Source organism: Canis aureus, chromosome 27, assembly GCF_053574225.1.
Source record: "Canis aureus isolate CA01 chromosome 27, VMU_Caureus_v.1.0, whole genome shotgun sequence".
NCBI lineage: Eukaryota > Metazoa > Chordata > Mammalia > Carnivora > Canidae > Canis > Canis aureus.
The window spans coordinates 45,272,762-45,290,884 of NC_135637.1; the positions used below are offsets into that span (position 1 = coordinate 45,272,762).

General features: G+C 43.8%; 1 long non-coding RNA gene across 2 annotated transcripts; it reads left to right on the forward strand.

Moving 5' to 3' along the window:
* Window positions 1-6,276: 6,276 nt before the first annotated feature.
* On the forward strand, window positions 6,277-12,581 carry LOC144299401 (uncharacterized). 2 transcript variants are annotated; one of them, XR_013366144.1, is made up of 5 exons: window positions 6,277-6,456; window positions 8,542-8,598; window positions 9,094-9,780; window positions 10,381-10,593; window positions 12,089-12,581. It is a non-coding gene; the product is annotated as an uncharacterized LOC144299401 (long non-coding RNA). The 2 variants fall into 2 exon arrangements; XR_013366145.1 differs by having other exon boundaries at window positions 9,695-9,780.
* The last annotated feature ends 5,542 nt before the right edge of the window (window positions 12,582-18,123 follow it).

Sequence of the window (18,123 nt, forward strand, 5' to 3'; positions counted from 1 at the left end):
AGAACCTTGATGAAGTTGACTACATGACAATTAAGAACAACTGTTCATCAAATGCCAGTACGAAAATAATAAAAAGACAGAGAGGGTGAGGATATTTATAACACACATTAACTATCAAAGGATTATTATCCAGAAAAAGAGGATTTATAGATGAGTGAGCAAAAGGCCAGTGACTTAACAGAAAAATAGGCAACAGAATTAAACAGACACTTCTCAAAAAACAATAGAATACGCAAATATCTAATAAACATATGAAAAGGAGTTCAACTTTACTAGCAAGTCACAAAATTGCAAATTAAAACCACAAGATGATACCGTTACACACCTACAAGATGAACAAAGTTTAGAAAGCTTTATCTCAAGTGGTAGCAAAGTTAGGAGGACACACAACTGATGAGAATATAAATTGATACCAATATTGGGAAGCAGGTAGCATGTTTTATTAAAGTTGAAGATGAGCATACTCCTTACTTACTTACATGGTCTCATCATTTAATTGTTTATGATTACCAGAATCAACATGCGAGAATGTTCATCTCATCTTGTTCTTAAATGACAAAAGCTGGAAATACTCCATTCTGCCTCAACAGTAGAATGGGTAAAACGGAAGTGTAGTCATACAATGGAATATTGTACAATAATAACAACAACAACAACAAAATAATAACAATCAACAAACATGATAGTAAGTAAAAAGTGAAGTTACAAAATTGCATATAGCATGAATATTATATAAAATTTAAAAACAGACAAAACTAAACGATACTGTTTAGCAATGCTTCAGGCCATGGTAAAACTAAAAATAAAAGCAAGGAAATAAATACCATCAAGGTCAGGATAAAAATGACATTTTGTACCTGAGTGGTCATTATATGGATGCTTTTTTTACCATCATTTGCTAAACTGTACACATAAGATTTAGATAGTTGTCTGTTTATTATACCTCATAATCAAAGTAAAGAATAAAAAACCCAGAAAGTAAAAAAAAAAAAAAAAGAAAAAAGAAAAAAAACCATGAAAGCCACTAGACGAACATACATGCTATTTCAATGGGTTGCTAAAAGTAATATTTCAAATTCAAATTCCAAATTCAATTCATTCAACAGGGAGTGTCAAAACTGGAAAGAAGGGATCGCCAAAGTTGACTGCAAATACATTTAAAACATCTCTATGGCCGCAGATACAACAAACAACTTGGAGAAAATATTCACAACGTCTACAAGACACAAAAGCTAATATCCATAGTATATGAAGAATGCCTACAAATCAATGTAAAAGAGATGTGGAAGGGCAGGCAATACACAGAGTGAAAGTTGCAAAGGATCGATAAGCATGAAAAAGTAATACATTTTATTAGGATTTGGTAAACTGCAAAATAGAAAAAATAATATGTAAAATGTAGGGTCATTTAAAGTAATCAGAATATAATCATCTGTAAAATACAGATATACAAAACGTATTAAGCTATAAAATTATCACAAAATCTAAGAACTAAGGAAGTCATTAAAGGCTAAGTCTCCTTCTGGCTTTACCATTCTTAATGTACAACTTATCCTCATAGTCTCAAGATGGCTGCTGTGTCCCAGACATTACACCTGGGTTCTAGGCATAGAGAAGGGAAGAATGGCAAGAGGAGAACCGTACATGCCAGCTGGATTGGACCTACACATCAGTAAACTTGTACCTTTCCTAGAAGCCTAATCTCTAGAATGACACTTCAACCTTACTGGCAAAACTGTGACATAGTTTACTCCTAACTCTTGGGATTTGAGGAGGAGCATATCTTTTAAATGAAGATATTTTTGTGCCAAACTAAAATGTGGTTTTGTTAACAAGCAAGAAGTGGAACATATATCTTGCTTGGTCAACTAGTGATGCTGTGGGAAGGAAGCACCGAGACTAGTCCTTGGTACGTTGAACATGCTCAATAAACATTAGTTAAAGAAATGGGATTTTTTTATATTATCATCTACACAATCCCCCAGAATGACAGTGAAGGGGGGGACCAAGATGAGAGCCGAGCATCAGCTACAGAGGAAACGAGGGCCCACGGAACAGAAGGCTCCTTGAGATCAAGGATGAGGTGGGTACAGTGATGCCATGCTTGCTGCCTGAGGTCACTGAAAACCCTGAGAGCAGAGTCAGATACAAAGTATGAGATAGTTGTGATCCGTCTCTGGAATTGCGCTGTTCAGTGCCACCACCACCAGCCACATGTGGCTGTTTAGGTTTAGATTAAATAAAAAGTAGAACAACTCAGTTCTGCAGTCACATTTTGAATGTTCAGTAGTCACTCGTGGCTGGTGGCTTCCGTGGTGGATGGCGCTGGTATGGAATGTTCTTGTCGTTGCAGAAAGTTCTGTTGAGGATTGCTTGCCTAGAAGAATGGAGCCAAGGGAAAAGAGAGAAAGAGAAGGAGAGAAATCCCAATTTGCAGAAAAACAAACTTGTGCAGGAAAAGAAAAATAATCATAGTGTATGGGGTTCCTCTGTGAATAGCCTTTGCTAATCATAAGCATTGAATTCTGAGTTCCACAAATAGAAAGGACTTTCTGGGGAGGAAGCTGGGCTGAGATGAGGCGTATGTCTGGTAAGAATGGGGGTTCGTAGGGAAGAGCTGTAAAGCCTCACATTCCAAGGTGGGAAGTTAACAGATAATGTCTGTGAGATATCAGAAATATCAGGAAAAAGTTACAGAGACATTTTGTTAAATGTGTACAGACAAATCATGAAAGGTTCAACTAAAAGAGTTAAAACGATGGTCTGTGTGGAGGGAGAAAGTAGAGGAATGGTGGGAACAGGGAGCATCAATTTAGGAACAAGCCTCACAAAAACTATTTGATTCTTAATGATATGTAGGTATGATTTGATTAAAATTATAAATAGAAGAGAATGAACTGCAAAAGCAGGTGCACCTGGGTGGCTTGGTCAGGTCAGCCTCTGACTCTTGATTTCGGCTCAGGTCCTGCTCTCAGGGCTGTGAGATGGGCTCCACGCTCAGCACGGAGTCTAGTCTGCATGAGATTCTCTGCCTCTGGGTCTCCTCGTGTGCTCTCATTCTCTCTCTCTCTCCCCCCCCCCCCAAATAAATAAACCTTAAAAAAGAAGAGGAAACTGCAAAGACAAAAGCTCTGTTACAGTGCCATCTTGTGCATCAGGTCTACTCTGGTCCCCAGACAGGATACTTCTGTTGTCTGACATTTAGGGACACGTTGTCTGAAACTCTGCTCCTGGCACCTAACTTCACCCTGCCTTGCTCTTGTCAATTGTGTAGGCTTATCGTCAAACTCCTGTTGGTTCATAAATTCCTGGACAAACTACTGTCTGATTTCAGAAGTGTCACAATATTTCAGTTTAATACAGAGTAAAGCATGAAGATTCCAATAAAATGTCGTAAAACGCTAATAATAAGGGACGCCTGAGTGGCTCAGTGGGTTCAGCGTCTGCCTTCGGCTTAGGTGTGCCTTGGCCTTAGTGCTCATCCAGGAGCCTGCTTCTCCCTCTGCCTCTGCCCTTCCCTTGCTCACCCTCTTTTTCTGAAATGAATAAATGAAATATTTTAAAATGGTGATTATAATTATTGCTAATAATATTGATTATTAGCTAGAATATATATCAAATAAAATAACTATTAAATATGATAATAAAAATAATAATAGCTAATGCTTATGGAGCACTTACTACGTGCAAGGCGTGTGATAAGAGCCCATCAATAGATCAGGGATCATTTATTCTTTTTCCACGGGGAAGGTCATACATAGGACAGAAATATAGACTGGCTCTTTCATGCCTAGGGGACAGAGTTCCAGGTTAGCATTCGAGTGTCTATGCTTATTTTTCTACTTTATATGGTTTTATCCTATGTGTCATAGAAAATGGGCCTGAATTCTTTTCCGATTTAACACCATCTTTTAAAACATAATGAAGAGTAAGTCAGTTCTAGTTTACATCTGCCAATGGAATGGTGTCCTATTACACACATATCCCTTGGTCATAAAACCTGTGAGAACATAGGAAGTGAACAAGGTTTAATTGGTTTAGATGGTTAAAAGTCCTGTTCAATTTTATTTACCACCGTCTGAATCACAGAAGGCAGAGAGGTACATATGTTTGAAATGTGGCAATGCTTCCTAACGTTTAGCTAAAAAAAGAACATGTTTAATTTTAAACCCATGTCAAGAAACCAGTGACCAAAAGGGGTTTTGCTTTAGTACAGAGGTTTAGAGAGAGACCAAGTCGGTGAAAATTGTCTTCAGATGGAAAATTGCTGGGTCAATTTTGTCAACTCAGTGTCATACACTCAGACTTACCTAATAGGGCATTATCTTCTCCTAGTAATTGACTGATTTAGATTGTATCTGCTTCTGCTGTTTGAAAATTGAACGCTTTTGTGCTTGTGTTCACACTCTGCCTCTAGAAGCCACCTGGCTGAATTGTAAATCAGAAGCTGGGTTACCTAGGAAAGCGGCTCGGTATTGCTAGCAGGCAGCCTTACCCAGGGAGGGAGAAGATAATCAGTAAGGTCTCCGCATCCCTTTCTGGCTTAGTAACAGAAAAAGGATGGAGCCTATTCTCTCTAATTACGCTCTGTGGCCAGCTTATCTAGGGTCACATCAACCATTTCCCACTGTCATTTCTTTTGTTCATGATTTTAGACATTGGTTTTGCCAACTTGAGGTTTCATGGATTTTATTCCTTTCTTGCACCTGTAACTTACCTGTAGCTCACCTGGGGAGCTGTACAAGAGGGAATAGGTTTACCTCCATGAAAATGAGGCAAGTGACCTTAGGAAAGCAGCTACAGAAGGGTCACAGCCCCTCAAAGACATGCTTATTTTATCCTTGATTCTTTTGCACGAATGTGGTATTAAACAGGGTTGCAGGAAATGAGAGATGAAACCTAAACTGGAAGCCCGTATGCTGGAAGTTAAGTGCAATTCCATTACGTTTGAGTAGTTCTAAGCAAGCAGTCTGTTACCCTTTATCCTTTACTGGAATTGATGAACAGCTGCTTTTCAGGGGATCACTCAGTATATTTAGCTTCTGAAATTCGAGCGACTCAGGGTCTGATTGGCTGCCGCGGCCGTGTGGTCACCTGGAGACTGGGCATCGCGCTGGCTCTGTCTGGGGCTCTTGGGAGGGGAGAGTCTGGAGAGGCTTTGCTGCTGAGGAAATTGATGTGCTAGAGGACAGCGAAGGCTGCTTGGTGGCTTTTTCTCGTAATGTTCTTGCTGGAGACGTTCTGCAGCTTCCCTTGAAGTGTTTTCCAAAGCTTGGTATCCTAACTGGGGAAATTGCGATGGGAACATGACTAGCGAAGTCTGTGGCCCTGTCGCCCTCCCGGGCCCTACTCGCATCTGCCCTGTGCTGTGAGGTTAGTCAGGCCCTGGACTATCCCCTGGTTGCTTGACCCGGTGGACTTTCTCATTTAACAGAAAAAAATCTCAAAAATTTTTGCCTTTTTTTTTTTTTTCTAAATGTATGAGTATGAAAAGGGCTCTAAGATCTGGCTTCCTATATATTTATCCCATCCTACTGGGCCTCATCTGCCTCAGAAGGGGCGGCGGTTTCGCTAGCTTAACAAAACTAGCCATGGTGGGGTATTGGTCTACACGGCAAATATCTTTAGGCAATGAAAGGGACAGCTGCTCCAGGTCATCATCCACTTTTATCAAGCACGTCCCACTCTCTGGCATCAACCTAAGAGGCCCCGGGAGACCCTTTCCCTAGCTCCCGAATTAGAAGCTTAGACCCAAGGCCCACGATCTTTGATGCGCTTCAGTCAATGGTGTAAACGTGTCTTGTTTTTCAGGTTTGAGGAAGGGCTACAGACACAAAAGAGAAAAATCCATACAAGCCAATGGTGTTTAGGAAAAGAATAACCCCATTGCCTTGAGGTTTCTATTTTTCTTTTAAAGCTACTGACAGATTGTTTGTATGTGTCTGATTTCAAGTAGGAAAGCATTTTAGAGACCTACGGCACCCTCGTAGCATCCTGGTGCTGGCCCAAAACTAACTTCTGGAAGCCGAGCTGACCTCCCTTTAACTAATACTTTGCTTAAAAGTGTTTTTCTGCAAGTATTTAGCAATTTAAATAACGTTTCTCTGGATCCAAACTCTCGCTTTCTTACCTCCACTTCCTTTCACAACTTGAACTAAATTGATCGTGTAGCTAGAAGTAGCCATACCTGGCATGTTGCTGAGGGAATCCAGAGAAAGGCATTTGGGGCCCGAGTTCTTTAGACCTGTACTCAGATCTCTCCTTTCACTTAGCCTACAAAGATCTAGGGATGTGTAGCGTGGATACGTCTTAAATTCTTTTTTTCTGATGTTCTGATTTCAGTCCGAGGGTAGATTCTAATGTATCTTTCATTTGTCTGGAACCTGAAAAGTTTGTAGGTGCCACTACTACTCAGGGAAAATGGCAGCTGACGAAGAATATGAGGAGGTGGTGGAGGTAAGATGAGAAAAACGGACTCTGACAGCCAAGTATTTTATGTAGCGACAATCAAAGCCGTACTGTAGGTGAATCAATCATTTGCAAAATAAAATACATCATCTATTATAACTTCACAAAGCATCGTTAGGAGAGCATGAGAAGGGAATATTTTACGTTCAGTTTTACTGTAATTATGTGGGATTTAGAATTGCAAAGAAATAATCAGAATAATCTGAATAATCAGAATAATCATGATTAAGCGCTGACACAGTTATAAATTAAATTGCCTTCCCTCTGGTAGTAATGCCAGTAATACTTTGTAGCCTTCAACTTAAAAAATTCCCTTGTTTTTCTTAAAATAACGGCGTTCAGTGGTCATTGGAAGTTGTCCTCGGTGTTAGACTTGAGTGATTTAACTAGATGCCAAAAAAATGGAAGGGGCTATTTTTCGGCATCTCATCCTCGCCATTTTGTTCCTATTACTGACCAGCAGTTGCTTAACTGCTAGACTCCCTGCCTGGGAGTGTTCACCCAAGGTCTCCCTGACCTCAGAAAAGATGTCACAGAGAATGGAATGGTGGCAAATCTGGGAAGATGGTCAGGGAAGAGTTCAAAACCAGGAACTAGCTTTAAAAACATCTGTTAGGGGTCTCAGACATCTAAATAAAATCATACTATCACTCTTGACTCCAGTTGAAATTTGGACAGAAAGGAAAAGAAGCAAGGATGCACTAACCAATTAGGGACATAGCTCTAAAAACTATGTGGGATTTGGCACGTAAGTTAATGCCAACCATTTGGGTATTGTTGCTTTTTTATCAGCTTATTTGTAAGCTTCATCTGCCAAGGGTGAGAGTCCCACAAAGGTAAAGTTGGATAGCTACCAAAGGACTGCTTTTCCCTGGGTGCTAAGAAAATCCAAAATCGTGAATCCTTCACTCTGATGTAACATCCCTTCTCAAGTCACTGACAATGCTTTGTATGGCCAGAGGCGGGGTTCTCTGTGGCTCACCACCAAACAGCCGCCCCCAAGCGGCCAAACACTATTTCCCATGTGATGAAGGCTGAGCCCGTCATGGAGGAACCCGGTGTCCTGCAGGAGCCCAGGCATCTCTAGCTCTGCCTAAGGACCCAGATGGGTATTGGGGTCGAAGTTAAGAAATGGTGCGGGAGCAGGGGAAGCACAAGACGGGGGACCCTGGGCGAGTCCCTGCTGATGGACTACAGCTGGTGGCCTCGGGGCAAAGGCCAAGTAACTTGAAAGAGTTGGCTGACCCAGGGGACAGGCGGGACCCTGGCTGCAGGAGGTCTGGTCCTTGGCTTTCCCCTCTCCCCGAGCGTCGTCTTTGGTGGCAGAGAAGGGACACGTGAAGCATAGAACGAGGTGCACTGTGTGGCCTGAGAGAGCAAGCCGAGTGGCCCGCGTGCCTGTCCTGGGGGCCTGGGTGGCGGGGCCGGGACTGCGGCCTCCCATGTCTGCGGCCACCCGACCGCACCTGCTCCTGCGGCGGGCGGTGACGCCGGGAGTACAGAGTGGCTCTGACCTTGGGTGGGGCCTGGGGCACCTTGCAGGTGGCGGCCTGGCCTGCCCGCACCTTGTGCCACACGGTCCCTGCCGCCCTCATACCCGGCCTCGGGGCTCCGTCTCCTCGCCCCGGAGGGCCACTCGTCCCCGTGACATCTGGGGGCCTTGGGGACGAGGGTGGTCTGGGTGCTGCGTTCCTCTGGCTCTCCTCTCTGTGCCGCCCTCGTCCCCGGCCCTGTGACCGCCGCCTTGTTGGTCACAGCGCGTTACCCGAGGTCCTTCCTGTGCAGACAGCAGCCTCCCGCATCGTCCTGCCGCCTCGCTGCGAACAAGGCCCTGGCTCCCAGAAGAGGTTTTCCTGGCCTCCAGGGAAATTGCCGCCCATTAACGATGCACCCGGGGAGCCCCTTCCTCCCCCTGCACCCCACCCAGGCCGGCGGCCCTCACGGGACCGCCAGCCGCCCCAAGTCGCCTGGGCTCAGATAATGCCCCTCCCCGCGGGAGGCACGCGGGAGGTGCCCCCAACTGCCGGCAGTGGACAGGGCCGCCTGCTGTGTTCTCACTGCCTCTGTTTGCAGTACTAGGTGGAGGACGCCATATACGAGGAGGTGCCGGGGCAAGTAAGGGCCAGACAGGTAAGGCTGCCTGAGGTGCACGCTGAGGCCGCCAGCACCTGCCACGGGCTCCCGGGGCTCTGAGCTGGCACGTGCGGGGTCGGGGGGCAGCGACCGTTCCTTGCCTGCGCCCCACAGCTGCGGGAGCCGGCGAGAAATGCTGCCCCTGACAGGCCGTGTCCCTGCTCTTGCTCTCCAGCACACCCAGGGTGCTTGGGCATCATTCCCCACCATTCGTGGGGCGCTGTTGGCGCAGTGGGTGCTAATTGCAATAATGCCAGAGGCTGCCAGCACGTGGTACCCGTCGCAATCCCAGGGCCTCGGACGGGTGACTTGCAGGGTGACCAGCAGCTTTGTCGTAGAGAGCTGTAACCTGTTGGGTACCATCTCTGCCTTTGCCCCCGATGGTGCAACGAAACGTTACTGAGGTTTTAGCACAAAGCCTTTCCCGTGAATATTCCAAGGTGGAACTTTTTTTAGGGTGAAAAAGCTCACTCATGCTTCCTTTCTGGATAGATCTGTTTCTCTTGAGCACGGCACACAGAGGATGGCTGTCACAGGGCTTGGAGCTGCATGAGACCTAACATTTGCAGCTGCTGCCAGTCGGTTAGTTTCTCCCCATCCCTGTTTGCCAGCAACGGCAGCAGAAAGCAGCCCATCAGCAACGACCTGATGACACCAGGGGAAGTTGTCCCAGATGTCGGTTTCCTTGTTGGTTCAGCTTCCCTTTCCATAATTGATGCAAGGACTCTTGCTTTGGTAGAGATGATACTAGCTGTGAAGGAAGTCCTGCCATCACATGGATGGACCAGTTGCCTGCTTACCATTTTTTCTTACATACGGTACTTTTAACCTTGGACCAGACCTAAACTTTGGCCTTAGTTTCTTCTGTACACCCTGGCGTAAGAAACCGTAATTTCCCACCTACTGCACGTGTACGACTGTTACAAGGATGATTACCCCCTTATGTTGCCGTCCTTATCCTGGTCCACCTAAGCATTTGTTAGCATAAATGGCACTCTAGTTCACATTAACTAACTGACTAAGCCAAAAGGATGGTAGTCACTTGTGATACTGATGTGATTCATTCCTTTAAAGTTCATTATTCTTTGCCTAGGACTGCAGGGGAGAGGCCTGAAGACCTGTGGAAAAAGCAAGCAGGTTTTTCATAGACTCATTTAGAGTTAATATGAAGTCAACAAGGTGAGCTTTATTTGATCTTCTTAATTGTTTGTTCCCTGATGCCAAGTTTGCTTTGGCTCTACCCAAACGATTTGAGAAGATTGTAAATGTTTAAGAAGATTGTGTTTCAGGATCCCCGGGTGGCGCAGCGGTTTAGCGCCTGCCTTTGGCCCAGGGCGCAATCCTGGAGACCCAGGATCAAATCCCATGTCGGGCTCCCAGTGCATGGAGCCTGCTTCTCCCTCTGCCTGTGTCTCTGCCTCTCTCTCTCTCACTGTGTGCCTATCATAAATAAATAAAAATAAAAAAAAAGATTGTGTTTCTGAGTTTTATCCAACCTGAAAGTGTTTGGGTTCCTTCCTACCAATGGAATTTTAAGGCACTGTAGCAAATGAAGAGGGAGTGACCTCTTGATTCCACACCCTCCTGAGCAATCAGCATTCAGATTTCTGTAACGTGATGTATACAGTACATGGCTTGCCGCCTTGGTCTGTTTCAGACATGTTGAAGCACCCCTAGGGTGCAAGTCTGACTTGAGGTCAGGATAATGCGTATGCAACTAGATCATGCCGTCACCATTTTTATTTCCATAACCATTGGAACTGCATGTCTCATTTTCAGACAATAACAGAAATCTTTGAAACTACTACCACAAGGACGACCACATTGGACTATGAACCATCAGGACCTTCCAAACCGGCATTGGTGTTGCACAGCCAGTACCAGCCAATCCAGCGGAGAGGAAGAAGGTTATCTGGAAGAAATTGGATTCTTTGAAGTTCATGACCTGTGTACATTGTACACAGCCAGAAGATGCAGGACCTCTTTGGCCCGGTGAGTTTCTAACATCTTGTGCCAATCTGGTTTTATTATAGAGAAATTACTGATCTCCAGTGACTCTGTTTTGGGCGCCAGCTAGATTGTTCTTCAACCTTGTAGGAGACAAAAACTTATCTGCAGAAACATAAGCTCTTGTGACTCTTGAATCTTCCCTTCATGTAATTCATTTGCACCATTGCAGTTTCAGAGAAACCTCCTTACTGAAATCATTCCCACAAAATAAACAGGAGGCCTATTATGAGGCATTTATTGATATTTATTCACAGTTTTCTGGCTAATCTAGAATCCTGAAGTCCTAAATACAGATTCAATTGAAATCCATTCACAGAAGCTAAAGAACACCTCTTTACACTGTGTCTGAGCAGGATGCCCCTTAAGTAGACTAGTTAAAAATATATAAAAAGGTCTTTAGGAGTCATATAGGGAAGAAGAACCTGTAGTTTAGAAAACCAGGGTCAGGTGCATAATCACCGCTGCTGAAAGTCCCCGGTCCTTAACTTTCCATGTACAGTTACGGTGCGGCCAGAGAAATGGACACACACTCCTCCGTTCCCTCAAATGAAGGCTTTGTCAAATTTCCCTCCAAACTTAGACCTCTCCATTCAGGGAGGTCTGAGGTAACGTTTTCCAGAAATTACAGTGAAGGCACGGACACTCCCAAGCAACATTTGGGCCCTCCCAAGCAACATCACACTAGAAAAAATCCTTTTGCCCCCAAAGGGCCCTGTCTTTGCTGGTTACTAGGCATCTGCAGCCCCTACTGGCAGAGGGAGAGGCCCCCGACAGCAGTACAACAGGCCCAAAGCTCTCTGCCACTTGCAACCTTAGCCACTGACCATCAAAAACTTGCCATGGGCAGTATAGAGAGGTCTGACACACATGCACAAAGATGAACCTAAATCCACATGCCTTTTGGTCAATCAGAGGTTCTGCTCCTACAGATTAGACTGACAGCTCTTAGTGTTTTATTTATTAGAACTCATTGTATATGTAGCAGAAATAATAAAATTGCATTCCTTTTCAAAATACTCCATAATTCAGACTTGCCATTAATTCAGCTGGTGTCTCAGCTATCCAAGCCATCGAGATTCAGCTGCAACGTCAGCATTGAGTATTTTTGCATTGTGTTATCAATCAAATCTTTTCAATTTCTATATATATATTTTCTAAAACTGTTGAGGTTCAGGCTTTTTATGTGTGCATTCAGACAATAAAAACTTTGAATCATATTAGGGCATTTTCGAGACCATAGCTTGTAATAAAATTTCTACTGTCTTAAGTATCCAATCATGTTAGGAATAACAAATAACAAATCTATTATAATTTTTGCTGTGAATCGAGTAGGGGACAAAAAGAAAGCTGTTATAACTGATAATTGTTGGAACTTGCTGGATTTTTTTTTTTTTTATCACAAGGGGATGAATGCATTGCCTGAAATTTCTGCTACCGTCTTGTCAGGTTTTAGGCTAATCTCTGCTATTCTTTTCAGAATAAATATAGGGAGAACTGTGAGAAAGCAAAAGGACAGCCATATGCCATCACGACGGATACACCAGAACTTCCCCAAATGAAGAAACTTCAAGATCGAGGCGGGACAAGATGGTGGAAGAGTAGGGCCAAGTCACCTGTCCCCACCAAATTACCTAGATAACTTTCAAATCATCCTGAAAACCGATGAATTTGACTTGAGATTTAAAGAGGGAACAGCTGGAATGCTATAGTGAGAAGAGTTCATTCTTCAGGTAGAAAGATGGGGGAAAAAAAGAAAGAAATAAGAGGAATCCAAGGGAGAGGAGCCCCACCAGGAGTCGGGCTAAGGCCCCAGCGAGAGCCCCCAGGGCGGGAAAGCCCTGTCCTGGAGAAGCAGGAGCTGCACCAATCTTCTCGGACAGAAAGGAGGTCGCAGGGAGTTGGAGCAGGATCCCAGAGCAGTCGGGATGCCCTCAGGCTCCCTGGGACACTAACAGAGGACCTGCACCCCAGGAGAGCACCCCACACCCCGTGGTCGAGCTCCCCAAAGGGCTGCAGCACGCGCCCGGCTGGACCCAGAGCAGCTCGGAGGCGGCTGGGGAAGAGGCTCCGCGTGGAGGGGGCTGTGCGACCCCGGGAGCAGCTCAGAGGCAGCTCCGGCAGAGGCTCCACACGAAGGGAGCTGTGTGGCCAGGAGTGCAATTCCAAGAGCGCAGGCCCGGGAGCACAGGGCACCGGGGACACAGCCCAAGATCCGGCGCTCACCCCCGAATAGGCAGAAGCCAGGAGGGCACAGGACAGCAAGAATACTCCTGCCACCCGGCGGCCCCGAGCTGTGCAGATCGGTGACTCCCGCCCCTGGAGCATCCAGGCCCCTGCAGACTGAGAGCTCCGTAGTTACTGTGGAAGCTGACTCCAGGGCTGGAGAGCTGGCCGCCACCAGTATTGTTCCTCCTGGGGCCTCCCAGGATAAACAACCCCCACTGAGCCTTACAGTGGCCTCACAGGATAAAAAGGTTAAACAACTTTCACTGAGCCATGCACCAAGCATGGGGGCAACTCCCCCAAGTGCTGACACCTGAGAATGAGCACAGCAGGCCCCTCTGCCAGAAGACCTGCTAGACGGACAGGGGAAAAACAAATTATTGACCAAGCAGCACTGGAAATTTCCAGGGGAAGTTGAGGGATTTACAGTATACAGAATCAGAGGTTACTCCCTCTTGTTTTTTGTTTTCTTGTTTTCTGTTTTGCTTCCCCCCTTTTTTTCTTCTTTTTTCCTTCTTTTTTTTTCTTTTTTTCTTTTTCTATTCTTCTTTCTCTTCGCTCTTTTTCTCCTTTTCCCAATACAAATTGTTTTTGGCTGCTCTGCACTGAACAAAATGACTAGAAGGAAAACCTTACATCCAAAGAAGGAATCAGAAACAGCCCTCTCAAAAAAAAAAAAAAAAAAAAAAAAGAAACAGCCCTCTCTCCCACAGTTACAAAATTTGGATTACAATTCAGTGTCAGAGAGCCAATTCAGAAGCACAATTATAAAGCTACTGGGTGGCTCTCGAAAAAAGTATAAAGGACTAAAGAGACTTAATCTAGATGTAATCAGGCTGAAATTAAAAATCAATTACATGAGATGCAACCCCTACTAGAGGTCCTAACGACGAGGGTTAATGAGGTGGAAGAACAAGTGAGTGACATAGAAGAAAAGTTGGTGGCAGAGAGAGAAACTGAGGAAAAAGAAAAACAAAAGATCATGAGGATAGATTAAGGGAAATAAATGACAGTCTGAGGAAGGCAAATTTATGTTTAATTGGGGTTCCAGAGGGCGCTGAAAGGGACAGAGGTCCAGAATATGTATTTCAACAAATCATAGCTGAAAACTTCCTAATCTGAGAACGGTAACAGGCATTCAGATCCAGGAAATAGAGAGATCCGCCCCTAAAATCAATAAAAACCGCTCAACACCTGCACATTTAATAGAGAAGCTTGCAAATTCCAAAGATAAAGAGAGGATCCTTAAAGCAGCAAGAGACAAGAAATCTCTAAATTTATGGGGAGAAATATTAGATTAACAGCAGACCTCTCCACAGAGAACTGGCAGGCCAGAAAGGGCTGGCAGGATATATTCAGGGTCCTAAAAGAGAAGAACCTGCAGCCAAGAAAACTTTATCCAGCAAGGCTCCCAATAAGAATAGGAGAGAGAAAGAGCTTCCAAGATAGGCAGAAACTGAAAGAATATGTGACCTCCAAACCAGTTCTGCAAGCATATTAAAGGGGACCCTGTAAAAGAAAAAGGAAGTCCAAGGAAACAATCCACAAAAACTGGGACTGAATACATGTCATGATGACACTAAACTCCTATCTTTCAATAGTAACTCTGAATGTGAATGGGCTTAATGACCCCATCAAAAGGCGCAGGGTTTCAGACTGGATGAAAAAGCAGGACCCATCTGCTTGCTGTCTACAAGAGACTCATTTTAGACATAAGGACACCTACAGCCTGAAAATAAAAGGTTGGAGAACCATTTACCATTCAAATGGTCCTCAAAAAAAAGCAGGGGTAGCCATCCTTAGATAAACCAAAATATATCCTGAAGACTGTAGTGAGAGATGAAGAGGACACTACATCATACTTAACAGATCTATCCAACAAGAGGACTTAACAATCCTCAATATATATGCCCCGAATGTGGGAGCTGCCAAATATATCAATCAATTAAAACCAAAGTTAAGACAAACTTAGATAATCATACACTTATACTTGGTGAGTTCAATGTAGCGCTTTCTACATCCGATAGGTCTTCTAAGCACAACATCTCCAAAGAAACAAAAGCTTGAAATGATACACTGGACCAGAAGCATTTCACCGATATCTACAGAACTTTACATCCAAACGCAACTGAATACACATTCTTCTCAAGTGCACATGGAACTTTCTCCAGAATAGACCACATACTGGGTCACAAATCAGGTCTTAACTGATACCAGAAGATTAGGATCATCCCCTGCATATTTTCAGACCATAATGCTTTACAAGAAGAAGAAGGTTGGAAGGATTTCAAACACATGGAGGTTAAGGACCATCCTGCTAAAAGATGAAAGGGTCCACCAGGAAATTAAGGAAGAATTTAAAAGATTCATGGAAACTAATGAGAATGAAGATAGAACCATTCAGAATCTTTCGGATACACCAAAAGCAGTCCTCAGGGGGAGATACATCGCAATACAAGCATCCATCCAAAAACTGGAAGGAACTCCAATAAAAAAGCTAACCTTGCACCTAAAGGAGCTAGAGAAAGAACAGCAAATAGATCCTACACCCAGCAGAAGAAGAGAGTTAATAAAGAATCCAGCAGAAGTCCATGAAATCAAGACCAGAAGACCTGTGGAACAGATCAACAAAACCAGGAGTTGGTTCTTTGAAAAATTAATAAGATAGATAAACCATTAGCCAGCCTTATTAAAAAGAAGAAAGAGAAGACTCTAATAAAATCATGAATGAGAACGGAGAGATCACTACCAACACCAAGGAAATACAGACGATTTTAAAAACATGAGCAGCTATACGCCAATAAATTCGGCAATCTTAGAAGAAATGGACGCGTTTTTGGAAAGCCACAAATTACGAAAACTGGAACTGGAAGAAATAGAAAACCTGAACAAGGTGATAACCAGGGAGGAAATTGAAGCAGTCATCAAAAACCTCCCAAGACACAAAAGTCCAGGACCAGATGGCTTCCCTGGGGAATTCTATCAAACGTTAAAGAAGAAACCATACCTATTCTAACTAAACCTGTTTAGAAAGATAGAAAGAGATGGAGTACTTCCAAACTCGTTCTGCGAGGCCAGCATCACCTTAATTCCAAAACCAGACAAAGACCCCACCAAAAAGGAGAATTATAGACCAACATCCCTGATGAACATGGATGTAAAACTCTCAACAAGATACTAGCCAGTAGGATACGACAATACATTAAGAAGATTATTTACAATGAGCAAGTGAGATTTATCCCTGGATGCAAGGCTGGTTCAACACTCATAACACAATCAATGTGATTCATCATATCAGCAAGAGAAAAAACAAGAACCATATGATCCTCTCAGATGCAGAGAAAGCGTTTGACAAAATACAGCATCCATTCCTGATCAAAACTCTTCAAAGTGTCGGGATGGAGGGAACTATCCTCAACATCTTAAAAGCCATCTACGAAAAGCCCACAGCAGATACCATCCTCAATGGGGAAATCCTGGGAGCCATTCCCCTCAGATCAGAAACAAGACAGGGATGTTTCCAGTCTCACCACTGCTATTCGACATAGTCCTAGAAGTCCTAGCCTCAGCAATCAGACAACAAAAAGACAGGAAAGGCATTCAAATTGGCAAAGAAGAAGTCAAACTCTCCCTCTTCGCCAATGACATGATACTCTACATAGAAAACCCAAAAGCCTCCACCCCAAGATTGCTAGAACTACAGCAATTTGGCAGTGTGGCAGGATACACAATCAATGCCCAGAAATCAATGGCATTTCTATACACCAACAATGAGACTGAAGAAAGAGAAATCAAGGAGTCAATCCCATTTACAATTGCACCCAAAAGCATAAGATACCTAGGAATAAACCTAACCAAAGAGGTAAAGGATCTATACTCTAAAAACTATAGAACACTTCTGAAAGAAATTGAGGAAGACACAAAGAGATGGAAAAATATTCTATGCTCACGGATTGGCAGTATTAATATTGTGAAAATGTCAATGTTACCCAGGGCAATTAACACGTTTAATGCAATCCCTATCAAAATACCATGGACTTTCTCCAGAGAGTTGGAACAAATTATTTTCAGATTTGTGTGGCATCACAAAAGTCCCTGAATATCCAGGGGAATTTTAAGAGAGAAAGCCAGGCCTGGGGCATCACAATGCCAGATTCCAGGTTGTACTACAAAGCTGTGGTCATCAAGACAGTGTGGTCTTGGCAGAAAAGCAGACACATAGATCAATGGAACAGAATAGAGAATCCAGAAGTGGACCCTCAACTTTATGGTCAATGAATATTGGACAAAGTAGGAAAGAGTATCCACTGGAAAAAAGACGGTCTCTTCAATAAATGGTGCTGGGAAAATTGGACATCCACATGCAGAAGAATGAAACTAGACCACTGTCTTGCACCATACACAGACACAAACTCAAAATGGATGAAAGATCTAAATCTGAGACAAGATTCCTTCAAAATCCTAGAGGAGAACACAGGCAACACCCTTTTTGAACTTGGTCACAGTAACTTCTTGCAAGATTCATCCATGAAGGCAAGAGAAACAAAAGCAAAAATGAACTATTGGGACTTCATCAAGATAAGCTTTTGCACAACAAAACCACCAGTCAACAAAACTAAAAGACAACCTACAGAATGGGAGAAGATATTTGCAAATGACATATCAGATAAAGGGCTAGTATCCAAGATCTATAAAGAACTTCTTAAACTCAAGAGCAAAGAAACAAACAATCCAATCATGAAATGGGCAGGAGACAGGAACAGAAATCTCACAGAGGAAGACACAGACATGGCCAACAAGCACATGAGAAAATGTTCTGCATCACTTGCCATCAGGGAAACACAAATCAAAACCACAATGCAATACCACCTCACACCAGTGAGAATGGGGAAAATTAACAAGGCAGGAAACTACAAATCTTAGAGAGGATGTCGAGAAAGGGGAACCCTCCTGCACTATTGGTGGGAATGTGAACTGGTGCAGCCACTCTGGAAAACTGTGTGGAGGTTCCTCAAAGAGTGAAAATTAGATCTGCCCTACGACCCAGCAATTGCACTGCTGGGGATTGACCCCAAAGCTACAGGTGCAATGAAACGCCAGGACACCCACACCCTGATGTTTCTAGCAGCAATGTCCACAGTAGCCAAACTGTGGAAGGAGCCTCGGTGTGCATCGAAAGATGAATGGATAAAGAAGATGTGGTCTGTGTATACAATGGAATATAACTCAGCCATTAATTAGCCATTACCCACCATTTGCTTCAATATGGATGGAACTGGATGATATTAT